Source organism: Suricata suricatta, chromosome 7 (genome assembly GCF_006229205.1).
Source record: "Suricata suricatta isolate VVHF042 chromosome 7, meerkat_22Aug2017_6uvM2_HiC, whole genome shotgun sequence".
Taxonomy (NCBI): Eukaryota; Metazoa; Chordata; class Mammalia; order Carnivora; family Herpestidae; genus Suricata; species Suricata suricatta.
This window is the reverse complement of record NC_043706.1, coordinates 75,612,137-75,628,632: the sequence shown is the minus strand read 5'-3', so window position 1 is coordinate 75,628,632 and position 16,496 is coordinate 75,612,137. Positions and strand designations below refer to the sequence as shown.

Below are 16,496 nucleotides of genomic sequence, written 5' to 3'. Positions count from 1 at the left end.
GCATGAGCAGGGGAGGGTCAGAGAGAGAGGGAGACACAGAATCTGAAGCAGGCTTCAGGCTCTGAGCTAGCTGTAAGCACAGAGCCGGATGCGGGGCTCGAACCCACGAACCGTGAGATCTTGACCTGAGCCAAAGCCGACGCTCAACTGACTGAGCCCCCCAGGCGCCCCTAGTTTTTAAGATTTTGTGCTGCGCCATCAATTCCCCAATTCCCCATAGGGCTTCTTTATACTAGATTGGAGATAGGAAGGGAAAAAGGAAAAGGGGAGGGTGCATCTCTTGTCAAGTTTCTTCTACTACATTCCATATTTGGATAGATGATGTTTTTGGAACCAAACCTAGAACCCTAGAACTATAACCTTTGTTCCTGTTAATTTCTGTCTTCTTGCTTTGGGCCTGTATTTTAAGCTTCATTGAGATTTTGTTTTTTGAACTCTGAATCTATTGTCAACATATTAGAGAGTTCTCCCAAGTTTGATTTGGAAAATATGTCTCTTTCAGGTCACTAACGAACATGTTAAAAAGGGAAACAAGCTAAGAATAAAGCACTAAGAGGCTATTCTCTGACCATAATCCATTAATCCCCACATTGACTTAACCCAAGAATCAATTCTTTTACCAAGAAGACTAGAAGCAAGAATACCATGGCATTGCCACTTGAATCAGAAAACCTTAGATGTAAATGTAACTCCCGACTGCCCTCTTATTCAGTGTCAATATGCCCAATTATATCATAGAAATAAATGAAATCCTATTAAGTTCCTTCCATTGATGGTGTTAATATCAAGTCTGCTTTAATTAATTCAGGCTTCTTTAAGAAGAGAAACAGAGTTTTGAGCCAAAAGTTTAGAAATCATGTAATACTCCAATCTCTTCATTTTTAAGTAAGGAGATTAAAAACTGGCTTTCTAGTAAATGACTCACATAAGATCATCCAGCAAATTATTTGTAAAGCCGGCTTTCACAACCACATCTCCTGCATGCTCACTGGGTCCTTAGTGATTCATATAATTTAAAGTTAACAATGAAAAAGCATTCAGTGGGGTAATAGTCAAGAGTTCAAGCAATGAAAACAAATTAGGTTTGAAATTTTTTTATCTTGTTCTTCCAAGTTTGATTAGACCTAATAGCTACAATGTGGTAGTAAGAGAATATTGATGAATAAATGGTTCAATGGATTTATACGTGAAATTTGAAACAGCTTAAGTGTTTCTACACGATCTTATCCCATTCTTTGGGGTTAACATCAATTCCTATGGCACATGGGCTGAAGAATAACCTACTACAAAGTGAACTTAAGCATAAATTCTGGCTTTTGGAACATAAGTATATCCAGCCAATGTAGACCAACAGATAAGCACATTACTGAGAAAAATGGTAGGACGATCTTTAGAGCCACTTATTTTTAACAAAGGTACATTAATTGAAACAAAAGCAGAAATTTTTGAGTTTTTCCTCACAAAATCTTCTAGTTTTGAAATAAGAAAAAGATAAACGCTTCTAAAATGATCAGCATTAAAGTTTGAACTGGTATTGGTAGGGAGTCTCTGACAATATTTTATATTAACGAAAATACCATAAAATATTATAGTGCCTGACAAGATTATGAGGGAAATTAAAATGGGAAAATTAGGAATGGTCTTGAGATACAAAGACCTTTGTTTCATGGTCAAATTAGTAAGCCAAAATTTTTCCTTTTTAAATGCTAAGAAAAATAATGTTTTCAAATATAAACTTTAAACAGAAGATTTATGGTATTTCACAGGCAACATTGTTAAATGCTTCAAAAATGAATATAGGACACATAATTTCCTAAAAACAGTATTCTTTTTGGGCAAAGCAAGTCCCATAAACTGTTAAGGTTTATAATGTAACTGAAGGAAAAATTAATGCCACATAAACAGCTTCAAAGAGAATCTAAATGCAAATTAAAGGTCTCAAAGAGAAGCTGAAAGACTTGACTCTGAAATAAAGAATGTTAAAATAATATCTGTGATAGCAACGATACAAATCACTTATAAAACATTATAACATTCATCTAAGTTATAAGGAAAAGTGTAGTATCTATAGATACTGTCCTCAACAGACTTACACTATCTCCAGTTGAAGCCACAAATAAGTTAAAGGTAGATATTGAGGACACACTATCAAGAGGGGTTGACCCTACTCTAACCTTCACATCCCAAGGACCAGGAATTACACTCTCAGTCTTCTGACCCACCTCACTTCCACTCACTAAACTCCCCTCATCCTGTCTGCCTTTAAGCATCTCTACCCCTAGCTTCAGTTTCCAAGAAGCAGGGGTTATGCCCATCTTCTGTGACTCCTCTTCCCTACCCCATCCAAACTTACCTCACCTCTCCAGGTTTGAATTTACCTTTCTTGAATTTTCTTTGTGTGAGAATACTTGGCATGCCCACAGGTGGTAAAATTCCTTTATCTAATCTCAACTCTTATCTACCATAAAGGACCTCATATTCTGGAAAGGAACACCAATTTGAAGATTTATGTTATAAACACAAGAAAGGAACACCAATTTGAAGATTTGTGATCCTAAATAAAGGTTCACCATAAAAATGAAAAAAGAAATGAATGAAAGAAATTACAAAGGAAAGATTAACAAAATGGAGCCAAATAAAGGGAATTGAGGGGGAGGGGTGCCTGGGTGGCTCAGTTGGTTAAGCACCCGACTCTTGATTTCAGCTCAGTCATATTCTCACACTTTTCAGGAGTTCAAGCCACACATCAGGCCCCGTGCTGACAGAAGGGAACCTGCTTCAGATTCTCTCTCTCTGCCCCTCCTCCACTAGCACTCTCTCTCAAAATAAACTTAAAAAAAAAAAAAAAAGGGAAATAGGAAAGTCAGTAGATGTTTTGTTTAGGCAGGTTAATTTGGAAATCAAAAGGTTAAGTTTGAAGTTAAGTTGGAGGTATCAAAAGAAGTCAAATGGAAGTGTACATTGGAAGCTTGAGATGACCAAACACACACACACACACACACACACACACACACACACACACACACACACACACACAGAAGGTAAAAAAAACACTGCCAGTGAAGACTGGCATGAAAAATACGTATGTACATCCAGTTAATAAGACATTCTAAGTATTGCTGTAACATTACACTACAAAGTTACTAAAACTACTGTAGTATTTATGAAAATAGGTGTCTGGTAGATAAATTGACTTTGGCCTTCATGTGCTGGAACTAGTAAAAAGCATTCCTCATAATAATTTCCCAGAGAGAAGGCCCTCAACCCACTTTTATCCTATTTACAATCTGTAAGAGAAAAGAATTTTGTTTTCTTGAGACAAGTTTTAAAGAGCAGAACTTCTTTTTGTTCAGCACTCTTACCCCTCATCTTCTGCCTATCAGTTAAAACTTTATTTCTACTCATGGGGGAGATTTTTGTGGTAGAAACTGTAGGAAACCCTGTGAATTTTTGTATGTAGGAATAGTGTTTTAAAAACAGTCACATCTTCTCAAACTATCACATGTTTATTGGGAACTTCATGCTTTTATTCCAGCCCCAACCTCTCCCACTCCTTTATTTTCTCACCTAAGGCAAGCTGCTCACAAAGGCTTTTCTTTTTAAAGGCTTTCTTAAGGCAATAAGAATTTACAAGGTGTCAGGGAAACAGTAAAGCCCAAAAGATGTTCTTTCTCTATTTTAATAAGGGTTGAAAAGGCCATTTGAAAGTTAAATCATATTCTAGGGAAATGTGGTCACATTTTGTGAAAGGAATAAGTGTCCCATTGTGAATAAGTCTTGATAGAAGCTATATAGTACTCTCAAATCCTTTTTGGAGGGCTTTCTGGGCCACATTTTCTATGATGGAATAAGGTGCCCTGTCTGTGGTTATTCAGGTTATAGGTGCACAGACCCGCTCAGCTATATGTGCCCCAGATTAATACATAAACCCAGTTTAGAGTGTCCCCTGATTTGGGTCTCCCTGGCAGTTTTTGTGAGCTATCATGTGCGTTTCTTTCACTCCTGAGTCCATAGTAGGATCCAGTACTCTCATTTCCCCTTGGTTACTCAGGAGCAAAGTCTATCCCACAATCCCATTTCAGTACTGTTCTGCCCATGCTCTGGACCCAACTCAACTTATTTCCTGTTTTGTTCATCTAATTCCTTCAGAACAGAGGTGCCTTTCACCCTGCATTTTGAACACAGACGTCTAGGTGACAAGCCTAAACTGTCCTAATTTCTGAATTCAAAGGTTCCCCCCTACCCAGTGTCATTTCTTAATAGTTATACCTCTAAGTCTACTCCCTACCACAACAGGACCAACCCTTCAGGATGTTATAACTCCCAAAGCTTCAGTATATATGTTAACAATACATGTGCTGTTTTTTATATACTTTTATATATTTTTTAAATACTTATATTTTTACATACTCAGGCCCAGTCATACCAGAGCGATTATACCTTTTCTGCATGTAGGTTGAGAAAAAGCATAGAACTGGATATCTTCACTGTCTTTAGTAGGAATTTTGCATGAGACTGCTAAACACCTTAAGTACCTAAAATATTATCTTAGGATTTCCGTTTTTCTTTCAAATGGGTAATGGCAGAGGATAGTTATTCTGAGGAAGAAAACTTCAGAGGCAGGTAAAAATAAGTTTTACACTTACCAAAGTTAGGTTGTGCACTTCACATATATTCACCTTAAAAATGCACTGAGAACTTTGAGATGCTAGAAAAGAATCTGTCCCCAAATGAGACTTTTTGAAAAATAGCATTCTTGTGTTATGTCATGTAATAAACTGCACAGATCTAACATGTACACTTTGAGAAATTTTGAGATATGTATACCTGTGAACTCTCACCACAATCAAGACAGTGAACATATTCATTACTCCAAAAAATTTCTCATCCCTCTCTAATCACCTCCTCTTCCCTCTATCCACGTCCTTGTCCCAAGGCAGCCACTGATCTGCTTTCTGTCACTACAGTTTATATCATTTAAAAATTTTATTTAAAATATATATATATATTGAGAGAAGAAGAGAGAGGCAGGGCAGAGAGAGGGAGGGAGAACCCCTAGAATCCATAACAGGGCAGAGCCTAACACAGGGCTCTATCTCAGGAACTGTGAGATCATGACCTGTGCTGAAATCAAGAGTTGGACACTCGTCCGACTGAACAACCCAGGCACCCCTAGAATTATACATAAATGGAATCTTAGAGTATGTATTCTTTTGCATCTGGCTTCCTTTACTTGGCAAAATTATATTGAGATTCATCTGTGTTGTCATATATGTTAATAAGTTTATTCCTTAATTTTGCTGGGTAGTGTTCCATTGTATGGCTATGACAGTTTATCTATTCACCTGTTGGTGGACATTGGGGAGATGTTTCTAATTTGGAGCTATTATAAAGAAAGTTACTGTGAACATTCTGGTGTATATATCTGTGTGGACATACGCTTTCTTCTCTTGGGTAAATAACTAAGAGTAGAATGGCTGAATCATATGGTATATATATGTTTAACTTTGTAAACAACTGCCAAACTGGTTTGTAAAGTAGTATTGCAATTTTACATTACCCCTGGCAGTCAATTTGGAGAGTTCTAATTCTTCGGTGCCCGCGCCAAGATTCGGTGTGGGCAGGCTTTTCCATTCTAACAGGTATACAGAAATATCTTAATGTGGTTTTAATTTACATATAGTGCTCTAATGTTGGACATCTTTTCATGTGCTTTTTGTAGATCTATTGTCAAGTGTCTGTTCAGGTCTCTTGCCCATTTTTTAAAAATTTGTACATATTTGGGATAAAAATCTTTTGTCAGATATGTGTTTTGCCAAATTTCCTTCTGGTCTATAGTTTGGCTTTTTATTCTTTGAAATGTGTCTTTTCAGGAGCAGAAATCTTAAATTTCTGTTTAGTCGATTGTATCTATTTGTTCTTTTATGGATATTATTGGGCATCCTATCTAAGGAATATTTGCATGGGAATTATGAGTTACTTTTTGTTTATGAGCAGAGGTATGAATTGCATTGACTCTTATAACCAATGGATATTCAATTGTCCCAGCACCATTTGCTGAAAAACAAAACTTCACTGAATTGCCTTTGTACTATTGTCACAAATCAGTTATCCGTATATATGTGAATCTATTTCAGCACTCTTCTGTTGCGCTGATAATGTCTATTTTTACTCCTATATCACACTGTTGTGATTACTGTAGTTTTATCATAAATCTTGAAATCAGGTAGTTTTAGTCCTCCAACTTTGTTCTACTGTTCTAATTATTTTTGTTTGTTATACTATTGTAGGTCTTTGCATTTCCACATGCAACTTAAAGTCAATATGTCAGTTCCAACAAAAATACCAAAATTTTGATTGGGCTCGCATTGAACTCATTAATTTAGGGATAGTATACCTCTTACCAAGTGAGTCTTCAGACTCATGAACAATTTTTTTTCATGTTTATTTATTTTGAGAGAGAGTGAGAGAGAGCATGCATGAGCTGGGGGGAGAGGCAGAGAGAGAATCCCAAGCAGACTCTGCACTGTCAGCATGGAACCCAATGTAGGGCTCGTCTTCAGGAACCATGAGATCATGACCTAAGCCAAAATCAAGTCAGAGGCTTAACTGATTGAGCCATCCAGACACCCCCAAAGTAAATCTCTTTAGATCTTCTTTTATACTTCTCAGCAATGATTTGTAGTTTTAGCATATAGACCTTTTATATCTTTCCTCAGAATTATCCCTAAGTATTTCATATATAATGGTCTTGTTAATAGTATTATTTTTATTTCAATTTCTGATTGTTCATGGCTAGTATATAAAAATAAAATAAAATTTTGTACATTGATCTTGCATCCTGAAATCTTCCTAAACTGACTTGCTAGTTTAAATAGATTTTTTGTACATGCCTTTGGATTTTCTGCAGAGATAGTCATGCCATCTGTGAATAGACATGTTTATTTTTCCATTCCAATCCAGATATATTTTATTTATTTTTCTTGCTTAGTTGAAATGGCCACAATCACCGGTCTAAAGTTAGTAAAAGTGTGAAAGTAGACCTCCCTGTCTTCTTTCTAATCTTAGAGAGAAACGGTTCAATCTTTTACCACAAAGTATGATGTTAGCTGTAGGTATTTTACAGTTACTCTTTATCAGATTCTATCCTTAGTTTGCTTAAAATTTTTTAAAATCAGGAATGTATGTTGGGTTTTGTCAAATGTTTTTTTCTGTGTCTATTGAGATGATTTTTTCATTTGTTATTATGATGAGTTATATTGGTTGATTATCTAATGTTAACCCAAGCCTGCCTTCCTGGGGTGCAGTCTACTTATTCATAATGTATTATCTTTTTTATGTATTGTTGCATTCAACTGGCTAATATTTTGTTTAGAATATTTATGTATATGTTCATGAAGGATATTAGTTTGCAGTTTTCTTTTTTGTAATATCTTTGTCTAGTTTTGGTATTATTGCAATGCTGGGGTCATAGAATGAGTTGGGGAATATTCTTTCCTCTTCCGTGTCCTGGAAAAGTTTGGTAAAATTTTCATTATTGCCTTTTAAAATGTTTAGTTCAATTCACCTGTGGATTATTGTCCTGGATATTTCTTCATGAGAAGATTTTTAACTACAAATTCTATCTCTTCAATAGGTGGACATCTCTTCAGGTTATCTGTTTCTTCTTGAGTGAGTTTTGGCAGTCTGTGTATTCCAAAGAATCCATTTCATCTTAGTTGTCAAGTTCACAGACATAATAGTGTGCATATCAAGAGTATGTTTCTTTTTATTGCTGAGTAGTATTTTATGGTATGAATGTAACACAGTTTAGCATTCACCTATTGAAGGACATCTGGATTATTTCTATTTTTTGGCTATTAAAAAGCAAGTTTCTCTAAACATTTGTGTATAGATATTTGTGTGAACATAAGTTTTCACTTTTCTGAAATAAACTCGAGGAGCACAATTACTGTTGTATGCTAAGTACATGCTTAGTTTTAAAAGAAACTGCAAAACTATTTTCCAGAGTGACCGTGCATTTTTATCTCTTCTCCAGCAATGTATGAGTGTTCTAGTTTCTCTGCAGCTGCACCAACTTTGGTATTGTTACTTAAAAAAATATTTTAGACATTTCGGTATATTATAGACCAGATACTAGTCCTTTATCAGATATATGGCTTGCAAATATTTTCTCCCAGTCTGTAGCTTGTCTTTTCAACCTCCTAATAGGGTCTTTCACAGGGCAAAAGTTTTTAATTTTAATGAAGTTCAATGTATTAGTTTTTCATGCTGTTGGTGTGAAATCCAAGAATTCTTTGTCTAGTTCTAGATCCTGTAGGTGTTCTTGTATGTTTTTTTCTCAAAGTTTTACAGCTCTATGTTTTATACTTGAGTCTGTGATCTATTTTGAATTAATTTTTGTATAAAGTGTGAGCCTTAGAGTTTGTTGTTGTTGTTTTGCCTGTGGATATCCAATTACTCCAGTACAGTCTGTGGAAAAGGCTATTCTTCCTCCATTGAACTGTGTTTGCACCTTTGTCAAAGATCAGTTGGCTATATTTATGTGAGTCTGTTTCTGGGTTCTCTGTGATCCCAGACACAGTGATCCATGTGTCTATCCTTCTGCCAACACTACAGTCTTGATTACTGTAACTACATCATAAATCTTGAAATAGGATAGATTGTTTTCTCCCACTTTATTTTTCTTTGTCAGAATTTAATTTAGCTATTCCAGTTTCTTGCCCTTTCATATGAATTCTAGAATAATCTGTCAATGTCTACAGAAAAATTTGACAGGAATCGTGTTAAATCTATATATGAATTTGAGGAGGCTTGACTGCTTTACTGTGTGAATCTTCCTATCATTAATATGGTATTTATCTGCAATTATTATTTATTTATTTTGTAGTTTTTACCATGTTTGTTATACACATTTTTTAGCTTTATGTCTATTTTTAAATGATTTAAAATGGTATTGTATCTTAAATTTAAGTTTCTGTGTATCCATTGCTCATGTGTATAAATGCAATTGATTTTTGTATGTTTATCTTGCATTCTATGAACTTGCTAAACTCAATTATATTAGAAGTTTTGTGCAGATTTCTTGATATTTTCTATACAATCACATCATATGCAAGTAGGGAGAATTTTATTTCTTACTTTCCAATTTGTATCATTTTTATCTTATTTTCTTGCCTTTCTACAGTGGTTAGAACTTTCAGTACTAGCTTAAGTAAAAGTGATGAGAACAGACATCTTTACTTTGTTCCCAACTTTGGGAGGAGAGCTTTCAGTCTTTTACCATTAAATACACTGTTAGCTGTAGGTTTTTGTATATGTTCTGTAACAAGTTGAGGAAGTTCTCCTTAATCCTGTTTCCTTCAGAATTTTTATCATGAATGGGTATTGAATTTTGTCAGATGCTTTTACTGCATCAGTTAATATTGTGGTGTGATTTTTCTTCTTTTTAGCCTATTAATATGATGGACTACATGGATCAATTTTTGATAACTGATTTAGCTTTGTATTCTTGAATAAACCTCATTTCATCATAATAATTCTTTTCTATATATTGCTGAATTCTATCTGCTAATATTTTAAGGATTTAAAAAACCCAATCCTTGAGGGATATGAGTCTGTTGTTTTCTTTTGCTGTACTGTCATTGTCCTTGGGGGTATCTGCATAAAGCTGAATTCATAGCATAAATTGAGAAGCATTTGTTTTCTAGAAGAGATTGTACAGAACTGGTATGAATTCTTCAGTGAAACCATTGGGCCTTGATATTTCTTTGGGGGGAGTTTTTAAATTTTAAAATCAATTTTTTAATAGTTGTAGGGCTATTCAAATTACATATTCTATGTTGGGTGAGGTTTTGTAGTTTGTGCTTTTTGAAGAATTGTTCCATTTTCTCTAAGCTACAAATTTATGGACGTAGAGTTTTTTGTAGTATTCCCCTATTATCTTTTTTATGTCTGCAGGGTCTCTAATGATATCCCTTGTTTTATTCCTGATATTGATAATTTATGTCTTCTCTTTTTTTCTTTGTCAGACGTGCTAGAGGTTTGTCAAGTTTATTGATCTTTTTCAAGAGTGAGATTTTCATTTCATTAATTTTATTTTCTGTTTTTAATTTCATTCAGTTTTACTCATATGTATATTTCTTTTCTTCTGCCTGCTTTGGGTTTATTTTATCTTTTTCTAACTTCTTAAGGTGAAATCTTAGATTATTGATTTTAAACTTTCTCTCTTTTCCAATGTCAGCATTTAGTGCTCTAAATATCCATTTCAGCACTGCTTTAGGTATGTCCCAGAAATGTTAATATATTGTATTTTCATTTAGCTCGAAGTATTTTTTATTTCCTTTGAGAATTCCTCTTTGTTCCATGGATTATTTATCAGTGTATTCTTTAATGTCCTTGTGTTTGGAGATTTTTCTGTTACCTCTCTGTTATTGAGTCCCTTTTATTCTATTGTACTCAGAAAACTCATTCTGTATGGTTTCAGTTCTTTAAAATTTGTTGAGGTTTGTTTCATGGCCCAGGATATGGTCTGCTTTGGTATATGTTCCTCTGGCAATCGGAAAGTTATCTGTATTCAGTCGTAGGGTGGAATGTTCTATAAATGCCAATTATATTTTGTTGGTTGATGATGCTGTTGAGATCTTCTGTATCCTTTCTGGTTGTTCTGCCCAGTTGTTATATATATATATATTGTGAAGAAAGTGTGTTGGAGTCTCTGATTATAATTTCGCATCATCTCTTTCTCCTTTCGGTTCTGTCAGCTTTTGCTTTACACATTTTGCAACTATTGTTTGGTGCATACACATTTAGAATTGCAATATCTTTGTGATAGATTGACTTGTTGATGATTTTCTAATGTCAACTCCATCTTCTCAATTCAGGGAGTCCACCAGGCTCTGATTAGCCTTACCCTCCCTGCGCTCAGACTGGAAACTTTCTCAAGATAATATACTGAGGCAACTGTAGATTCACCTCATTTATTTCCCATTTTTCAGGGATGACTTTACTTCATTGCCTGGTGGCCAGTGTCTTGAAAACTATTTCCTCATATATTTTTTCCTGATTTTGGAGAAGGACTGGAGTGTGGAGAGTTTTTAGGGGTGGCATAGTAATACTAATTTCTCTTATTCCATCTTTAGCATATGTCAAAGTCAGCAGGAGTTTCAATAATATTTTATGTAGTGGATTTTTTCTTTGCTCTTATTCTTTAAATGACAGCCTAAGGAATGCAGACTTTTAGAAAGCTCCAATTGAATATTATGAATAAGGAGTTAGTCCAATTTTGCATTACAGTACAATGATGAGATTAGGTCTCACAGACAAGGCTCTGGGATTTTCTCTTGAGGGACAAGTTTTGTAACTCCCCCAAGTCCACACTTTCTACATCTCAAGCACCATTTTTTATTGTGACTAGAGATCTCTGAATTTTTTCATTAATAGACTAGTTGGTAGTTTCCTTATAGGAGCCAAGTATTCAGGGGGAACTGGCCAATAAACATCATTGCTAGACATCATGATTAGACATTATTTTTAGACATTAGTTAACTTTCCCAAGTTTGAGATGGCTTTTTCCCCCTATAGATCTGAGTTGAATCAGCTATTATGCAAGTACTATGTGTTAATCATTTCTAAGAACCTTTAAAATAGATTAATCAAAGGCATCTGAGTGGCTCAGTTGGTTAAGCATCCAACTCTAGATTTCAATTCAGGTCATGATCTCACAGTTGTGAGATTGAAGCCCCACATAGATGTCCTCACTGGGTGTGGAGCCCACTTAAGATTCTCTCTCTCTCTCTCTCTCTCTCTATCTCTATCTCTCTCTTTCTCTCCCCACACACACTTCTGCCCCTTTCCCACTTGCTTTCTCTCTCTCTCTCTGAAAAAAAATAGATTAATCATGTATACTTAATAATCTGAGTTTTAAATTAATACTTGATTTAATAAAAGTGTTTTTATTTGATTTATAAGATTAGTTGACCGTATAGCTGTGGGTCCATTTCTGGGTTTTTTATTCTGTTCCACTGATCTGTGTGTCTATTTTTGTGCCAGTACCATACTGTCTTGACTACTACAGTTTTGTGATATACCTTGAAGTCCAGAATTGTGATACCTCCAATTTTGCTTTTCTTTTTCAAGATTACTTTGGATTTTCAGTCTTTTGTGGTTCCATACAAAGTTTTGGATTGTTTGTTCTAGCTCTGTGAAAAAGGGTGGTGGTGTTTTCTTAGGGATTGCATTAAATGTGTAGACTGATTTTAACATTTGTTCATCCAACCCAAGAGCATTGAATATTTTTCCATTTCCTTATGTCATCTTCAGTTTCTTTCATCAGTGTTTGATAGTACAGATATTTTACCTCTTTGGTTAGGTTTATGGGATCGATTCCTTGACTCCTCTTTCTGATGTTTCATTATTAGCATATAGAAATGCAAAAAATTTATGTATGTTGATTTTGTATCCCGTGACTTTTCTGAATTCATGTATCAGTTCTAGAAATTTTTTAGTGGAGTCTTTCAGATTTTTTACATAGGGTATCATATCAACTGCAAATAGTGAAAGTTTGACTTTATTCTTGTGATTTCGATGACTTTTCCCCTTACTGTTGTCTTATTGCTGTGGCTAGGACTTCCAGTACTATGTTAAATAAAAGGTGAGAGCAAATATTCCCATCTTGTTTCTGACCGGGGAAGAAAAGCTCTCATTTTTTCCCCATTTAGGATGGTTTCAGTCATAGGCTTTTCATATATGGCCTTTATTATGTTAAGGCATGTTCCTTCTAAAGCTACACTGTTGAAAATTTTTATCATGAATGCATGTTGCATTTTTCAAATGCTTTTTCTGCATCTATTGAAATGATCAAATGATTCTTATCCTTTCATTAATGTGATATATCTCGTTGATTGATTTGCGAATATAGAACCACCCTTGCAACCCAGGAATAAATCCCACTTGATCATGATGAATGATTTTTTAGTGTGTTGTGGGATTTGGTTTGCTAGTGTTTTATTGAAAATTTTTGCATCCATGTTCATCAAGGATATTTGCCTATAGGTCTCTTTTTTAATGTAGTCACTCTCTGGTTTTAGAATCAGGGTAATGCTGGCCTTGTAGAATGAGTTTGGAAGTTTTCCTTCCATTCCTGTTTTTTGGAATACTTTGACAAAAATAGTTATTAACTCTTTTTTATATGTTTGGTAGAATTCACCTGTGAAGCCATTTGGTCCTGGACTTCTGTTCGTTGGGAGTTTTTTTGATTACTGATTCAATTTACTTGATGGTTATTGGTCTGTTCAAATTTTCTATTTCTTCCTGCTTCAGCTTTGGTAAATTATATGTTTCCAAGAATTTATACATTTCTTATATGTTGTCCAATTTGTTGGTATATAGTTTTTGGTAGTATATATAATTTTTTATTTCTGTGGTGTTTGTTGTTATTTCTCCTCTTTCATTTGTGATTTTATTTATTTGGGTCCTTTCTCTTTTCTTTTTGATAAGTCTACCTAGAGGTTTATCAATTTCATTAACTTTTTGAAAGAACCAGTTTTTCTTGATCTATTTTATTGTTCTTTTAGTTTCTATGTCATTTATTTCTGCCCTAATCTTTGTTATTTCCTTCCTTCTACTGACTTTAGAGTTCATTTGTTGTTCTTTTTCTAGCTCCTTTATGTATAAGGTTAAGTAGCTTATTTGAGATTTCTTTCTTGCCTCTTGAAGTAGACCTGTATTGCTATATACTTCTGTCTTAGGACTGTTTTTACTGTATCCCAAAGGTTTTGGACTATTGTGTTTTCATTTTCATTTGTTTCCATTTATTTTTTTTAATTTTCCCTTTGATTTCCTGACTGACCCATTCATTGTTTTGTAGCATATTGCTTAACTTCCATGTATTTGTGGTTTTTCCAGATTTTTTCTTTTGGTTGATTTCTAGTTTCATAGCATTGTAGTCAGAAAGGGTACATGGTATAACTTCGTGTTTTTGTATTTTTTGAGGTCTGTTTTGTGACCAACTATGTAATCTATTCTGGAGAATGTTCCATGTGCACTTGAAAAGAATGTGTATTCCACTTTTTTAGGATAGAATGTTCTGAAATATATCTGTTAAGTCCATCTGGTCCAGCATGTCATTCAAAGCCACTGTTTCCTTGTTTATTTTCTGTTTAGATATCTGTCCATTGATGTAAGTGGAGTGCTAAAATTTCCTATTATTGTGTAACTATCAATCAGTTCCCCATTTTTGTTATTGTATAAATTTGGGTGCTTTCATACTGGGGGCATAAATATTTATAATTTTTATATATTTGTGTTGGATTGTCCTCTTTATTATTATATAATGCCCTTCTTTGTCTCTTGTTACAGTATTTGTCTTAAAGTCCAGTTTTTCAGATTTAAGTATTGCTACTCCAGCTTTCTTTTGACTTCTACTTGCATGAAAATGTTTCTCCATCTCCTCACTCTCAATCTGCAGGTGTCTTTAGATCTAAAATGAGTCATTTTAGATGCATCTTTTAGGCATATAGATGAGTCTTATTTTTTTATCCATTCTGACACCCTATGTCTTTTGATTGGAGCATTTGGTATATTTACATTCAAAGTGATTATTGATAGATATGTATTTACTGCCACTTTATTTCCTGTTTTGTGGTTGTTTCTGGAGATTTTCTCTGATCCTTTCTTGTCTTTTTTTCATGTTTTGCTGATTTTCTTTAGTGAATTATTTGGATTTCTCTTTCTTTATTCTTTGCATGCTTTAATGGCTTTTGATATATGGTTGTCATTAGGTCTGTATATAACCTCTTCTGCAAATAGCAGTCTGAATTAAATTGATGGTCATTCAAGTTTGAATGTATTCATTTCTCCTCTCTTTCCCACATTTTAGGTATGTGTTATTACATTTCATATCCGTGTGTGTGTGTGTGTGTGTGTGTGTGTGTGTGTGAGAGAGAGAGAGAGAGAGAGAGAGAGAGAGAGAGAGAGAGAGAGAGTTCCTTGACTGATTTTTACAGAAATAATCGTTTTTACTGTTTTGTGTTTCCTACCTTTCTACTATCACTTTTGGTCTCTCCTTTCCACTCAAAGAGTCCCCTTTAAAATTTTGTGCTGAGCTGGTTTAGAGGTCATGAAATCCTTTAGTTTGTTTTCCCAAGATTGTCTTTATCTCTCCTTCTATTCTAAATTATAGCCTTGCTGGATAGAGTATTCTTGGCTGCAGATTTTTCCCATTTAGAACTTTGAATATATCATGCCACTCCCTTCTTGCTTGCCAAGTTTCTGTTGAAAATATCTCCAGCTAACCTTATGGTTTTCTCTTGGAAGTTAATGATTTCTTTTATCTTGCTGCTTTTAAGATTTTTTCTTTTTCACTAAAGTTTGCAAATTTAATTACAGTATGTCTTGGTGTTGGTCTGCTTTTGTTGATTTTGATGAGAGTTCTCTGTACCTCCTGGATTTGGACCTCCTGGATTTGGATGCTAGTGTCCTTCCCCAGATTAGGAAAATTTTCAGCTATTATTTCTTCAAATACTTTTTCTTCTCCCTTTTCTCTCTCTCCTTCTGGGGTTCTTATAATACAAATGTTATTATATTAGATATAGTCACTGAGTTTTCTCAGTCTATTCTCATTCTGCTTAATTCTTCTTTCTCTCTTTTGTTCAGCTTCATTACCTTCCATTACTTTGTCTTTTAGGTCAGTAATTCATTCCTCTGCTTCTTCTAAGCTGCTGTTCATTGCATGGAGCATGTTTCTAATCTCATTTATTGCACTCTTCATCTCTGATTGATTCTTTTTTAACTCTTTCATCTCTGGTAAGAAACTCACTAAGTCTTCTATTCTTTTCCTCAAGCCCTGTGAGTATCCTTATAATTCCTTTAAATTCTTTATCAGCTATGTTACTTACATCTGTCTCACTTAGATCTCTGGCCATGGCCCCGTCTTGTTTTTCCATTTGGAATAAAGTCCTCTGTCTTTGCATTTTGTCTGTCTATGTCTCTTCTCTGTTAGAAAAGCCTGTCATGTCTTTGCATTTTGTCTGTCTATGCCTCTTCTCTGTTAGAAAAGCCAGTTATGTCTTCTGCTCCTGAAAGTAATAGCCTTATTAAAAACAAAACAAAAAAAAGAGGTCATATAGTGCCCAAGCCATGGTGGTTCAGGAAGTGTTTCTGGTGTGTGCTGCTTGTGCTCCATTGTTGTGTTCTACCTGCTCTATCCTTCAGGCAAATTGTCTGCAGAAGCTTTCCTTGCCTGCTGTGAGCAGTGTTTCATCCAGGGCCTGAATGTGGTGAGTTTGAACTGAGTATGCTTTGGTCTGCTTGTGAAATGATACCTGTCACCACCTCAACTGGAACTGAGGCCCTGAAAAACTCTGGTCAGGTGATATGGTGTGGGCAGAGGTTTGTACTCGTCTTCTGGGACAAGAACCTGCTATGCTGGGACTGAGGCAAGCACAACTGAATACAGTAGGTGCACTGGAGTGCGGGGGGGGGGGGGGGGGGGGGGG

At 35.0% G+C, this 16,496-nt stretch overlaps 1 long non-coding RNA gene across 1 annotated transcript in view; it reads left to right on the top strand.

The window, feature by feature from the left end:
- Positions 1–16,496, top strand: part of LOC115296329 — a 37,160-nt gene that overhangs the window by 459 nt on the left and 20,205 nt on the right. The gene's annotated exons all lie outside the window — the stretch shown is intronic.